Source organism: Pseudorasbora parva, chromosome 24, assembly GCF_024679245.1.
Source record: "Pseudorasbora parva isolate DD20220531a chromosome 24, ASM2467924v1, whole genome shotgun sequence".
Classification (NCBI taxonomy): Eukaryota; Metazoa; Chordata; class Actinopteri; order Cypriniformes; family Gobionidae; genus Pseudorasbora; species Pseudorasbora parva.
In genome coordinates, this window is record NC_090195.1 from 18,308,361 (window position 1) to 18,323,760 (window position 15,400).

The 15,400-nt window shown below is 38.4% G+C and overlaps 1 protein-coding gene across 2 annotated transcripts in view; it reads right to left on the reverse strand.

Moving 5' to 3' along the window:
* sema5a (sema domain, seven thrombospondin repeats (type 1 and type 1-like), transmembrane domain (TM) and short cytoplasmic domain, (semaphorin) 5A) overlaps nucleotides 1–13,096 on the reverse strand; it is a 203,029-nt gene extending 189,933 nt beyond the window's left edge. Inside the window, exon 1 of one of the 2 annotated variants that reach the window (XR_010901397.1) lies at nucleotides 12,667–13,096. The gene's annotated coding sequence lies outside the window, so the exon portion shown is untranslated. The remainder of the gene's footprint in view (nucleotides 1–12,666) is intronic. The other variant, XM_067434775.1, reaches the window with a different exon arrangement.
* Between the last annotated feature and the right edge of the window lie 2,304 nt (nucleotides 13,097–15,400).

Sequence of the window (15,400 nt, forward strand, 5' to 3'; positions counted from 1 at the left end):
GATGCTTACAGAAGTGGGGATAAGATCTTGTATAACCAAGCCAGGAACAGACTGACAAAGGAGATCAGAGTTGCTAAAACAAGCTACTCTGAAAAGCTGAAAAACCAGTTTTCAGCCAACGACCCTGCATCAGTCTGGAAAGGCCTGAGGAACATCACCAACTACAAGTCACCATCCCCCCGAGCTGTAGAGAATCCTCAACTGGCTGACGATCTGAATGCATTCTACTGCAGGTTTGAAAAGCCCAGTCTCACACCTCACACCCACCCTGATCTGCACTTCACACCCTCACCATCACCTCCTGCACCCCCTCTTCTCCCCCCTCCTGCCATCCAATCTGAGCTTAAGGTCTGTGTGGAGGACGTGAGCAGAGTCTTCAAAAAACAGAAGACCAAGAAAGCTTCAGGCCCAGACGGCATCTCATCTGCTTGTTTGAAAGCCTGCGCTGAACAACTGGCCCCAGTCTTCACGCAGATCTTCAACAGATCATTGGAGCAGTGTGAAGTTCCCAGCTGCTTCAAACGCTCCACTATCATTCCCGTCCCCAAAAAAAAACAAAATCACTGGACTAAATGACTACAGACCTGTTGCTCTCACGTCTGTTGTCATGAAGTCATTTGAAAGACTGGTATTGGCCCACCTAAAGGACATCACTGGACCCTTGCTGGATCCTCTTCAATTTGCCTACAGAGCAAACAGGTCTGTGGATGATGCAGTCAACATTGGACTGCATTATATCCTGCAACATCTCGACAGACCTGGGACCTATGCAAGGATCCTATTTGTGGACTTCAGTTCGGCCTTTAATACCATCATGCCTGATCTCCTCACAGCCAAACTGACCCAGCTCTCCATACCATCCTCAATCTGTCAATGGATCTCTAGCTTCCTGACAGACCGGCAGCAGCGAGTGAGACTGGGTAAACTCACATCCAGCACTCTTACCATCAGCACTGGTGCCCCCCAGGGGTGCGTTCTCTCCCCACTGCTCTTCTCCCTGTACACCAATGACTGCACTTCTAAAGACTCCTCTGTCAAGCTTCTGAAATTTGCAGATGACACCACTGTCATCGGCCTTATCCAGAACGGTGACGAGTCTGCTTACAGACTGGAGGTTGAACAGCTGGCTGTCTGGTGCAGTTATAACAATCTTATGCTGAATGCGCTCAAAACGGCGGAGATGATAGTGGACTTCAGGAGGAACATCCCAGTACTCCCCCCACTCACCATCATGAACAGCACTGTGGACGCAGTGGAGTCATTCAGGTTCCTGGGAACTACCATCTCTCAGGACCTGAAGTGGGACAATCACATTGACTCCAATGTGAAAAAGGCTCAGCAGAGACTGTACTTCCTTCGTCAGCTGAGGAAGTTCAACCTGCCACAGGACCTGCTGATTCAGTTCTACTCAGCTGTCATTGAGTCGGTTATATGCACCTCCATCACTGTCTGGTTTGGTTCAGCTACCAAATCAGACATCAGGAGACTGCAACGTACCATCCGGACTGCAGAGAGGATTATTGGTGCCAAACTGCCAACCCTCCAGGACCTGTACTCTTCCAGAGTGAGGAAGAGAGCGGGTAAAATCATCACAGACTCCACTCACCCCGGACACCTCTTGTTTGAACTGTTACCGTCAGGACGGCGACTCCGATCACTGGCCACTAGAACATCTAGGCATAGGAACAGTTTCTTCCCACAGGCCATTTCCCTCTTGAACAGTTAACCCCCCCAAGGCAAATGCCTGTAAGTGCAATTATTCCCACTTTTTAGTGCAATATCTCCTAAACTCAGGTGATTACTTATATTACTTATATTATTTATTATTTATATTTATTCTCTCCACCCAAATACTGTAAATGCTCATAATCTACGTCTTCTGACTAAACGTAACCGTGACCTTATACTGTTCATATTTTTCTTCATATTTTTATTCTTAGAATTTTTTATTACCGTGTTGTATTGTATTGTGTATGTGCACTGGAAGCTTCAGCACCAAAAAAAATTCCTTGTGTGTGAAAGCACACTTGGCAATAAAGCTCTTTCTGATTCTGATTTCTGATTCTGATTCTGAAGATGGGTAAAATCATACAACAACAAAAAATCATACTTTGTTAGTTTTAATAAAAAAATAATAAAAAAAGGTAATTTCTGCCAATTTTTTCTTTTTGCTGTATCTAAAACATACCGAACCGTACCGAACCGAACCGTGACACCAGTGTATCGTATCGAACCGAACCGTGAATTTTGTGAACCGTTACACCCCTAATATATATATTATGTAATATATATAATATATATATTTTGTAACATCATTATTTTAAATATTTAAATATTATCATTACTATTATTATTATTAATGATTATCTATTATTACATTTTAATATTTACATTGAAATGTTTTATTACTTTATTGAATTTTTTTAAGCAAGTGTGACCAGTAGCCAATATAATGTCAATATATGATATACTGCAATTTTAACATAAATGAAGCATATATACAATTGATGCCAGTAAAATAATATTATCTACTCAAATTAAACTGAAATATATCAGCAGATTTGGCTGACCACAAAACAAAAAGTAACTAGCCTGCCTGATATCGGTTAATCACCGTTTATAAACACCATTAAAATGCAGCAATTATCACCTATGATTTAATGTTGTTTCTGCTGTCATTAGCTCTTAAAAAACTGAATGTAAAGACTTTTTTTATTCGAAAAAATAACATGATGTGACCATCAATTTAGTTCACTGGCTAGTAATATATGCCCCATTAAATTTATTATGTCATAATTCAAAATACCATATTACATTCAGACATCAAGAATGAGCTCCTAATAGCTCCACATAAATGGACCACAAAAATAAATCCATACATTTTTACAAGAAATGTCAACCATCCTCGTTTACATGTCAGCGATTTGATTAAAGGTCTTCAGGAATCTTCAAGGCAGTTTGGCGTCCCCATAAACTCCGAATCACTCAAACAACCCTTTCACTCATTTTGTAACATCATTCACCCGCATCAAAATTACGAGTCTGTTAAACCGGGCTTAGAAACCATGAAAAATCATTTTCAGAAGACTGACAGCTCATGACTCAGGCTGAAGAGAAACCGCGATGGAATGGCATCACTTTAATAAGCTACGGTAAACTGAAGGAAATAAAACCTCCTGATCTGGCTCTCATCCTTTATTCTCAAAGAACATAAGGTCCAGTGTTTCAAACATAAACAGGATGCTCTCCAAGACTTTCCTAAAAATAACACCCGAGGTCTGATGGGATTATATACTGGACCTCTATTAGTGCTGCTGAAGTGCTGTCCTTATTTAAATGCACAAAAAAGGAACAAGTCTTTCATACAAGCACAGAGCGGAAACACAGAGACCGCGGGGATTTGTCAATGTGAAGTTTTACATTCAGTGAGTCAGGGCTGAATGTAAGGACTGTGGCTTAAAATGACAGCGAAAGAAGGGTAATGAGGTTTTGTGGTTTTAGGACTAAGTAAACATATCAGCCAGCGTGGAGAGATGGTGCTAATCTGCTCTGATATGTGGGTATATCTGCTTACAGTGAAGCAGAGAGCATTAAAGAGCCCTCTCTCTCACTCAAAACACATTCAAACCAGCTTTCTTTCTTTGTAAAACTAAAAAAAAAATCATCCTGAAAGCGTTGGCATCCACCTGCAGAACAGAGGCTGTTCAAAGCAGTCCATATTACTCTAGTCCTGCTCCAATCTGGCAACGCTGAAGATCGAAACGAACTATTCTAGTATGATTAAAGTGTCTCTCTTGTGGACTGTACACACACACACACGCGCACACACACACACACACACACACACACACACCTTGTAGGCTCCTAGATTTATTAAGAACAATTCTGGATCAAACTTTTAAGATGTTGTTCATTTATTTTGGCATGAAACGTAAGTTGCGATTGTCTTTTGGTATTTAATTTTGTCTTTGGTATATATATATATATATGTATATATATTGCTGTCAGCTGTTAGTACACAATTAGATAACACCTATTTAGGTCAACCAATTATAAAGCAATGCTTAATTTTGTTCAGTCTGAGGCGTGAAAGGTCGGATTACCAATTAAAGGAAAATCACTTCAGCAAAACATGGTCAGTTCAAAGTGTCTGAATAATTTTGGCCCCGAAGTTTTTATCAGTTTTACTGGCAGTCCACAGCAGGAAGAATTTTTTTGGTATAAAATGTCACAGTTTACTTTATTTTGCTATCAATTATACATTAACTATAGTGTCCTTCACCCACTAGTAAAAAATTATATTTAGTTTGAATTTTATTTTGTTTGATATATACTGAGGCATAACAATATGACCACCTTCCTAATATTGTGTTGGTAGGTAGAGGTAGGGCCTCCATGGATTATCCCACAGATGCTCAATTGGATTAAGATCTAGAGAATTTGGAGGTCAAGTAAACACCTCAAATTCGTTGTTGTGCTCCTCAAACCATTACTGAACCTCAGGCCACAGCCACCAGGGAATACCGTTTCCAAGGGTGTCTGCAAGGGTGTCTGCAAATGCTTAGGCTGGTGGTACATATTAAAGTAACATCAACATAGATGGCAGAACTGAAGGTTTCCCAGCAGAACATTGCCCAAAGCATCACACTGCCTCCGCCGGCTTGCCTTCTTCCCATAGTGCATCCTGGTGCCATGTGTTCCCCAGGTTAATGATGGACATGCACCTGGCCTTCTACATGATGTGAAAGAAAACGTGATTCATCAGACCAGGCCACATTGTTCCATTGCTCCGTGGTCTGGTACGGATGCTCACGCACCCATTATTGGCGCTTTTCAATGTTGGACATGGGTTAGCATGAGCAACCTGACTGGTCTGCGGCTATTCAGCAACAAACTGCGATTCACTGTGTATTCTGACACCTTTCTAGCCGAGAAATCTAGACGCACCCTAGCAGCAGCACATTTAATTTGCCCGCAAGTGTCGTCTAGGAACTCTCAATGCCCTTCTGAGCTGTATTCCTCACAATCTGGACGGGCCAATCACGTCGTGTATAGAGTCGGTGGGCGGGGCCATAATGACGACGGCCGAGTTGCGTTTGCCTGCTTCTAGTAAACACAGAAACTGGCGACCGGCGGCGGTCTTTCGAATCAGCTTTGACCGCGACTCTGGAAGACTTGAAGTTAAGCTTTTCTCTGAGAAAAGAACAAAGAACGGCACTGAAGTCATTCTTAAAAAGGGAAGATGTGTACGGAGTTTAGCCGACCGGTGAATGTTTAATCTATCAACAAGCTCTGTTTCACTTTCTTTGCTCTGGTTGGTGTAGCGTTATCCTATCGCGTGCAGAGGGAGTTTGAAAGACAATCGTTTATCCCGCCCCTCGGATTGATCCCTGTCTATGGTGAGTTTCCAGACCAAACATCTTGATGTGGGTCTGGCTTGTCAGGCTAACACCTTTCTAGCTTCGGCATTAAATTCTAGAGCAATTTGAGCTACAGTGGCTTGTCTGTTTGATCAGACCACACGTGCCAGCCTTCGCTCCCCTCATGCATCAATGAGTCTTGGCCACCCATGACCCTGTCGCCAGTTCTCCACTGTTCCTTCATTGGAGCACTTTTGATAGATACTGACTACAGCAGACACCCCATAAGAGCTGTAGTTTAGGAGATCCTCTGTTAACTAGCCATCACATTTTTTCTCATATTTTTCCTGCATCTAACACATCAACTTTGAGCACTACATGTTCACTTGCTGCCTAATATATCTCACCCACTAAAGTGCCATTATGAAGAAATAACCAGTGTTATCCACTTCACCGGTCATAATGTTATGCTTGATCGGTTTAGGTATATATTTTTAGAAATTGGGCTTATTCAACTTCTTTCCTACATTTAGATATGTGGGCAAATGCATTTTTGTCTCAGTGCATGTATTGTTTAGTTTGGCATGGTCACCGTTAGCTTAGCTTAGCATGATGAATGGAATCCTATGTTGCCAGATAGCATGTCCCGTGTAAAAGTGATAAAAAAAAAAAAAAAAAAAACACCTAATAATTTCTTGTTGCCTGCATATTCACAACGAGTACAAATAGCGATGCACATTAAGACTGTGCGATTCCCGATTTTTCCTTGATATTAACTTGGGACTGTGTTATGGGGAAGCACACAGGCGAAGCACTGCTACTTGGGTGCAGAGATATCACGCAACACATGAAATCCCACAACTTCCGTCAACATACCGGTGTGCAAAAAAAAAACGGGAAAAAAGTATAACATAACGGCGTGACCTGCACCGAGTGTCTTATCGTTTGGATTGTTTATTTTGAGATGTGAAAGCTACAGTTACAGCAAACATGGTAATTACCTGTGTAGTAAAAGGTTGTGAGAACAAACAACAGACATACACTAATGTAATGTTTCACAGAATTCCATCAAATGTGGAACTGAGAAATAAATGGCTGGCTGCTCTGGATATCTGTACATCAACGCCTCTCTACAAAATTAAACAGTATCGTGTTTGCGAAGAGAATTTTGCACCGTAGGGCTACTTTGAACAGATGCAATATGGGCCAAGAAAGATGGTACTGCATCTGAAAGATATGGCCGTCCCATCAATTTACAAAGAACACAGGCATAGCTCCACTTCTGAAAACTCTGGTTCATAGGGGTATGGTTCTGGATCATGATTGTCTAGAAGTAACCCTCTTCGTCTCTCACAAAATCATCCATGTTCTTCACCATTCATGTACTGTATGAAAAAATAGCCAGCTACTATTCACGCCGGTATGTTGACGGGGATTTCATGTGTTGCGTGATATCTCTGCGCCTAAGTAGCAGTGCTTCGCCTGAGTGCTTCCCCATAATATAGTCCCAAGTTAATATCTGCCTAGAAAATCACCCAGTCTTAATCTGCATCGCTATTTGTACTCTTTGTGAATATGCAAGCCACAAGAAATAATTAGGTGGGGGGTTTTTTGTGGATAATTTTTACTCGGGACATGCTACCTGGCAACATAGGATTCCATTCATTATGCAAAGCTAAGCTAATGGCGACCCTACCAAACTAAAACAATACATGCACTGAGACAAAAAGGCATTTGCCCTAGGGCTGGGCGATATGGCCCAAAAAATTATCACAATATAATTTTCCATATCAGTCGATACCGATAAATATCACAATAAATGTACAATCTTTATATCTTTAAAGTTTAAAGGCATATTTTTGCTCCTGAGTGAAAGATGTAGAAAACAGACTGAAACTGTGGTTTTAAACTATTATTTTTTAACAACTTTATTGTCAAAACATGACAAACACTTCCCAAACAGGTGAACAATTTATTAAAACTGAAGTAGAGTTATTTATTAAAATCTTAAATGTGGCCAGCATTTTTTATTTTTTTACTCTACACTATATATCAATAATATCTTTATATATACTTAATTGTGTAATTAGAAAAACACTAAAACCGCAAACGGGCAAAAAAAATGCGTTTTAAGTTGAGAAACATTTTGAGTCTCCCCTCTCTTACTTCACAGTAGATTGGTCTACCGTGCCTCTCTCTCACACACACACACTCACACACACACGCACCCATGCACACGCACACACACACCTCACTGACTGACACACACACCTCACCGACAGTGGGCTAGTTGGGAGAGGATGGAGAGAGCAAAGTTTTTGTGGATCTCCAGTAAGGGCATGCATAGTCTATTTTATTCATTTTAAACATAGGATTAAATTATTTCTCTTTTGATACAGGCGATGCTGAGTCATTAATTCATCACCAAAGACAAACAATAATGATAGTGATGTACAAGTCCGATGTTTTAGTGATTATAGTTTGGTAATGTTAGCTTGTTGTGAGTCACCCACTACAACCAACAAGGTAATAAGCCTGTGTGTAAATGTAGTTAATGTAGATGTACCGCTGTGTTGGGCTCAATGTTATATGGAAGAACTTTGAAGAAGCAGGATCATTTAATAATTAAATTCCGTGTGGTGAACCTATGGTATTGATAAGCAGTCCACACAGGCCGCTGTGTTTTATGTCGGATGGGATCGCCAAAATATCTCCAAACCACTGAAGTTGAGCGAACTATCTTGTCAACGATATCTGTGTCCTCCGAGCTGGTCGTGAGCGCTGGTCGTGAATGTTTTTCACTCTCTCTCATTTTTCTCGCTCCACTTCACTCCGATCCTCCAAGCCTGTCAGTCACTGTGACTGTAAACAACAGCGCGTGCAGCACCCAGAAGCCCAGTCTGCAATACGCATGCGCAGAATTACGCATAGCACGTAAGCATTATATCGATAATTTATCGATCTGTTGTTATCGTTTTATCGAGGAAAAATTATATCGTGATAATCACTGTTATCGTTTTATCAGCCAGCCCTAATTTGCCCACATATATAAATGTAGGAAAGATGATGAATAAGCCCTATCCCTTTAAGAGAGCACTCCATTTTATCATATGGGAATGCTACTTTTTCAAAACTATTAGATTTCAAAACCATTAGATGAAATGTCCTGTTTCAGAAAAAAAAAACATTTTTTTTTGCTAATGTTTTGAGAACGTTATTAAAGACCAGATATCTTTATATGAGCATTATACTAAAGATACTGTAAGAATGTTTGTTCATAAGATTACAGAGAAAAAAATACTGTATAAATAATTTATAATAAATACTGCAATATTCAGTTAAAAAAAGAATTGTTAATTTTGATTTCATGGTGACTACAAGATTATCTATATCTTGTTTACATCTTATTCTCAATTGCTCATTTCTAAAAAAAAAAAAAGAATTGAAAGAATTATGAATAATGAACTCCCTCTGCAGCCTGGAGGAGACAGCAAATAATGTTTATGGAAACCAAACAACACCATTTAGAATAATCATCAACATCAAGAGCAAGAATTACAGTCAAAATACAATCAGTGATAATTACAAAGAATTGCAACCACATCAGACCAACCAAAGCTCACCCTGTCCTGACATAAGAGCTCATGTTTTCATACAACATAGTTATCTAATCTGCTTTGGTAGCTGAGGCAACCTCAGTAAACTTTTACAGGTGACAATTACGCCTCATGTTACACTCGCTTCTCCATTGTTGTCTGATTTTGCAATGAAGATTGTGTTGCACGTACGCACAGCACCCCTTCAGCGCCTGACCGATTGAATAAGTTGGCGCATCATTAGCCCTGACCTGTCTGTACTTTAGACCAGCTGTTTCCTCAAGCCTGACTTACTCTACAAGGGTAATAAAGTGGCAGCCATTGTTGAATTCTCCTCTCAAGACTGCCAAGACTGTTCTGTGATCAGTACCGGAGCACCACCCCTGAATGGAGATGTGGCGAGCTGAGAGCTAAATATAGGCGAGGAACAAAACCGCTCGTAAACAATGGAAAAACACAATTCACTTCATGGCAGTGAAATGAAAAGTGTGTGTTTGAGAGACAATGATGAATGGAATTATCTTATTTGAAGGGGCAGTTCACCCAAATGTATATTTGTGTCATCTTTTATTTGCCCTTGTGTTCTTCCAAACCTGTATGTGGAACACAAATAAAGTTATTTTTAACTGTCCAAAACAACATTAGATCCTATATATGCACTACCGATCAGAAGTTTGGAATAATTACGATTTTTTATGGTTTTTTTAAGAAGTCTCTTAAGCTCAGTAAGACTGCATTTACTTGAGTAAAAAAGTATTATGTGAAATATTATTACAATTTAAAATAACTATACTAACTTTAAATATGCATTTCTATACATTTTAAAATGTAATTTACTGTGATGGCAAAGCTACCATTACGTCTTCATGTCTGTCACATGATCCTTCAGAAATCATTCTTCAATTATTATCAAAGTTGAAAGTGTTTTGTTTAATATTAGAAATATTTCTTAAGGATCATAACACTATTTTTGCTTATCTGATAACACTATCAGATAAATTCAGTCTTTGTGTGCATAAAGGATTTCTTTCAAAAACATTAAAAAAAAATGTTTTTCCCAAAATTATTCCAAATGAATGCATCATACAGAGGGTTTGGATGAACTATCCCTTTAAGATCCCTTTTGGTATTGTATTTGTTAGGGATAGAAATTTTCTCATAATTTACTTGCCCTCAAGTTATTTCAAACCTGTATGAGTTTCTTTGTTCTGTTAAACAGAAAACAATACATTTTAAAGAATGTTGGTAACCAAACAGTTAATGGTAGCCATTGACATCCATAAAAAAATGTTTTCCTACTATCTAGTCAGCGGCTACCGCCAACTGTATGGTTACTGTCAAAATTCTTTAAAATATCTTATTTTGTGTTTAACAGAACAAATAAACTCACACAGGTTTGGAACAACTTGAGGGTGAGTAAAGGATGACAGAATTTCCAGTTTTGGGTGAACTATCCCTTTAATAAAAACAGGGCAGGTCAGTGGAACAACAGGCTCTCTGGGTTGTCAAGATATGCAGGTGCTAGTGACAGCATACTAACCACTTTACAATTGCTTATGATGCTAACACATGCAGCTTAGTGGCAGACTAAAATTGGGTTACAAATAGGAATAAAGTCTTCATATTACTGAAGCGTTCACAGGGCGTTCTAAAAAAAAAAAAGAAGGTACTTTCAATGTAACAGTGTACGGCATAATGGCTGACATTTGCAAATCTGTATAGATGTTAACTATAAACTCAATGATCTCATGTTGACTAAATTATCACTTTAGGACAATAACAGTGTTAAAGAGCTTAGGCTTTAGGTAAAATCAATGACCCGGAGGCTTTTTTTTACGTTTTTACACGTCCACTGAGATTCAGTGTTGAATCTGTGCTGTAATACGAACTGCTCTCATTGCCCAAAGGTATCTCATCATACTCTTTCAAGAATTCAGCACTTTTTTTGCTTTACATTCCCGAGCCGCTTTGTCCTACGGGACCTTAACGACCATGCCTTTGCAGGCGAATGAACTCAAAGGACTCGGACTGCTATGATCTAAAAGTAATTTAACCATCTGGACTAGGGTCACGTTTTTCCAGAAGCCTGCTGGTGGTGATACACTATATGTACTATATAGAGCTTAGTCTTAAAAAAGTATCCTAAGTTGAAGTACAACTACCTTTAAGCAAGTAAATACAAACTGAAGGGAACTTGGACGTCTTCCAGCACTTGAATGTCATCATATATTCAGAATGGGTAAAATACATAATGATACAGTCTGGAGAGATCAATGGAACAGAAAAGCCACATGAACCACTAATTTATGAACGCCAAACGTGTTCAGAGTCATTAAGCAAACACATTTGCTTCCCAAACTACTTCAAATTGCCATTTTCAGATCATTTTTACTCTGTTACATTCAGAGAGTGATTGAAAAAGATCACATTTGACAACTGCACCGTTTGAGTGAATGTCCAAAGTTGATGCTATTATGCCTAATGACCTGACACATTCTCTATTAGATTAAGGAGATATGTTTGATGATAATGACAGCGTGGCAACAGTATGGACACACTACAATGGTTACAATGCTGGAAAAGCAAGTACACAGAGGTTTCTGTAGTATATATAACTACTGAATGAATGAATGATTCATTAATTAATAAATGGCTGTTAAAATACATCAGGTAAACTGGAACACGTTTCATGATTAATAGTCTTTTAAACATCAGGAGACAATCAAACGTAGTAGTCATTAATATCTGTCAGTCATCAATAAAAAATAAATAAATAAAAAAGTCACAAGAGTCTTTATCATTCTGAAAATGTCTTAATTTGTCTTGCATCATTTTTACAGTGAAAATTATCAGGTTTCAACATCTAAAAAAATGTAAAAGAATAATAATAAAATTAAAAAAAAAACAAAAAAATAAATAAAATAAAATAACTCACCAGTAAATGAGAATGGGCTTCAACTCTTAATAGTCTTAAACTATTAAAAATATAAATCACCAACAAAAAAATGTGTATTGTGCTGTATATTTACACATGATTACTCCATATTGAATTACAAAAAAATGCATTTGCAAACAGCTTTGCTAATACATGAGATCACATGGAGTTACCACTGACAGCTGGTTTTAGATGATTTCTACCGTGCTGGTTATTTATGTATCTCCATATTCATTTAAAATATGCTTTTTTAAGTTCATATAAATCTTTTATTTTATTTTAAGTAAAAAATTAAAATAAAATAATTGGAACTGAAGAATGTCCCAATAACAACGTGTACACTAGCAATAGGACCGTCTCTGCTAACAATCATATTCATGCAGCTCATGTAGCATACTGAATTAAGACGTGAGGCTCTTATTGCTGTCAAAAGCTTGATCTCAGTCAGACTATAAACTACTCTGAGGCAGCACCACCACGCGGTTAATATGATTTTATCCGCAAAAGTTCCACAAAAGACATATGAAAGCATATGTTATGATTTCGACAATGTTTTCCTAGTAATGTGTGTGAGAGAAAATATATATAGGCTATATATTTAGCCTGTTTTAGTGGTATTGGTTATTATTATATTGGTTCGAATTCATTCATATAGGCTACACTTGTTTTTCTATTATTACAAGAGAACGACAAAAACATTTGTATACTCAAAACATAAAAGCTTTACATTTGGATTAGGAGTCCCGGAGGGAAAAAAAACATATGGGTTACTTACCAAAAGAAGTGTCACAATATTCCTCCTTATCATGTAGGTGAGAAGAAGCAAAGAGTCAGTGAGTTCTGTGAAATGTGACGTGTAATCCCAGTATCTCTACAGTCCGCAGCGGGGAAATAGTCCGTGTGAGCGCAGCTTTCTAAATCAACTCAACCTCAAACGTTCGCAAATAAGACCCAGTGACTTCCACTACTTTCTCAGACAGACGACAGTGAGAGCAGAGCGGAGCGGTAGCAGACGTGTGGCAGAGCCGCGGGTCTAAACTCACTGTGCAGTTTGTTTGAAGCGCTCCGGTCAGAGAGCGACAGAATGAGACGCGCTACCAGCTAGCGCCCCCGTGTCTGCACTGCGCGCGACGCGATAACACAAGAGCCAACGAGCCTGTCCGCACTGCAAGAGAGCGCGTGGACAGCTTCATTGATGATAATAATGGGGGTGTTCTAGTTTGCGCAAGTTCTCTTGCAGAAAAACATAATTTTAGGCCACAGTTCGTGTAGTGGAAGCCTATAGCCTACCTATTTTTTTAATTACCCTGAAAAGTTCGGACTGCGCGTTGTAAAATTATTTTTCTTACGATACCCCCAGAGGTCACACTTAGTGCCCATAATATAGTGTAAATAGCCTACATAAATGAGTGTTCATTATATATATATATATATTATATATATATATATATATATATATATATATATATATATATATATATTATATATATATATATATATATATATATATATATATATATATATATATATATATATATATATATATTGTTGTTATGACCGTTGATTGTTGATTTATCCAGAAAATAAGTCAAAAGTGCAAGATGTAGGCTAAACGCCGCTTAAAAAGGGAAGATGTGTTCGGAGTTTAGCCGACCGGATACGGCGAATGTTTAATCAGTCAGAGAGCTCCCCTTCACCGTTGCTCCGGTTGGTGTACCGCTATCCTATCGCGTGCAGAGGGAGTTTGAAAGACAACCGTTTATCCCGCCCCTCAGATTGAGCCCTGTCTATGGTGAGTTTCCAGACCAAACATCTTGATGTGGGTCTGGCTTGTCAGGCTATCTACCCTCATAATCTTTAATTAAAATAAATCGCCCTCTCTTCATGCAGATCTGATGATCCAATTAATTCCCCATGAAACGTCCCACCCTACATTTTTTTTTCTTGTTCGGGAAGCAGTTTCACTTGGATAAATATGGAAGCTTGTTTCCGCCACAGAATAAAAAATAAAAAAGTTAATCACGACTTTTTATCTCACAATTTTGACTTTAACTTGCAACTGCGACTTTATATTCCTGCTATTGCGACTTTTTATCTCCAAATTGCGTGATGTAAACCTTAGAATTGTACTTTATAACTCACAATTACGAGTTTATATCTCAATATATTCAGAGATAAAAAGTCAGAATTCAGAGTTTGTAATAGGCTATGGTAGCCGAGAAGGGCAAAACAAAATCACAAATATGAAATCAAAAAAACTAAATCAAAAACAAATCAACAAATTAACAAGTTAGAAAGTTGTTAAAATTCAATAACAATTCAGGAAACAAAATAACAAATCAGAAAACACATGGTCAAGTCGGACAAAATGGAAAAGGTAGGTAGCCTATAGGATGTGGCGAACGGAATACTGACCGCTGATTGGACGAGACATCCAGCTGCAGCCCCGGTTTCACAACAGCAGTTTTAGAACCGCGACCAGAACCGGAACTTAGGGGCGAGGCTGAAACAGTCATAGTTGAGATACCCATACACATGATTTTCTTTGGTTCAATAGGCTATAAACTGTTTTCACATGGATTTTGTCATATTATATAATATGCATATCATGATGTAGGGGGAGACGGGGGGATGGTTGTAACATGGGTCAGTTGTAACAACTCCATTATGTCCAATCAGGAACTTGTTACAAATCATCTAATTCACTTTGCACAAGCTTAGTTTAGTCCTTATTCCACATGTGATAAAGTAGAGCTCTGTGGCAGGCAGACATAGCAGATGTTAGAGTAAAACAACTATTTTTGACTATTTTTGATTATGTTTATTGTGTGTCTGTGTAGATATTTGTCATCCAAGGTGTTAGTGCCAATGTTTTAGCTTTTAGCTGTAAGGTGAGCTAGTTCATGGCTACACTCTGGGTTAGTTGTAACAGCAAGACACACACTATGCCCTAGTGACTAGGGTGACCAAACGTCCTGTTTTCCCAGGACATGTCCTGTTTTCAAGTTCTGTCCTGGCCCTAATATAACAAATTTCTATCCATATGAAATCCATCATATCCATCATTCTATTTCATACGCCATATGATCCATATGGCGTATGAAACAATCTTCCATAAATATACATCCCCATTAGGAAAATGTTTTTTTAGTAAGAAAAGACTTTGAGGCAACTTTCATTGCTCTCGCTAACAGAAAAAATGGAGGATAGGCTATTAGGAATATCAATTGCAGTTGGATTCTAATTGGCTGTCAATGGTTTTATCATTCAGAGAGAAAAAAATCCTTTGATTCATTTTTGTTTCTGTCTCAATCGTTTTAACTATGGTCTTTATTTTAACACCATGAATAGTTTTTCACTTGCAATGGTCTACAGTGCATGCTATATTAATATAGCCTACCACATTTAAATATCCCAATAAACAGCCCAGTGAAAAGGGATATCCAGAGAGTTATTTACAGCTATACAGTGGATTTGATTGTACTTGTTATAGGGTGCGATTCAGTTTG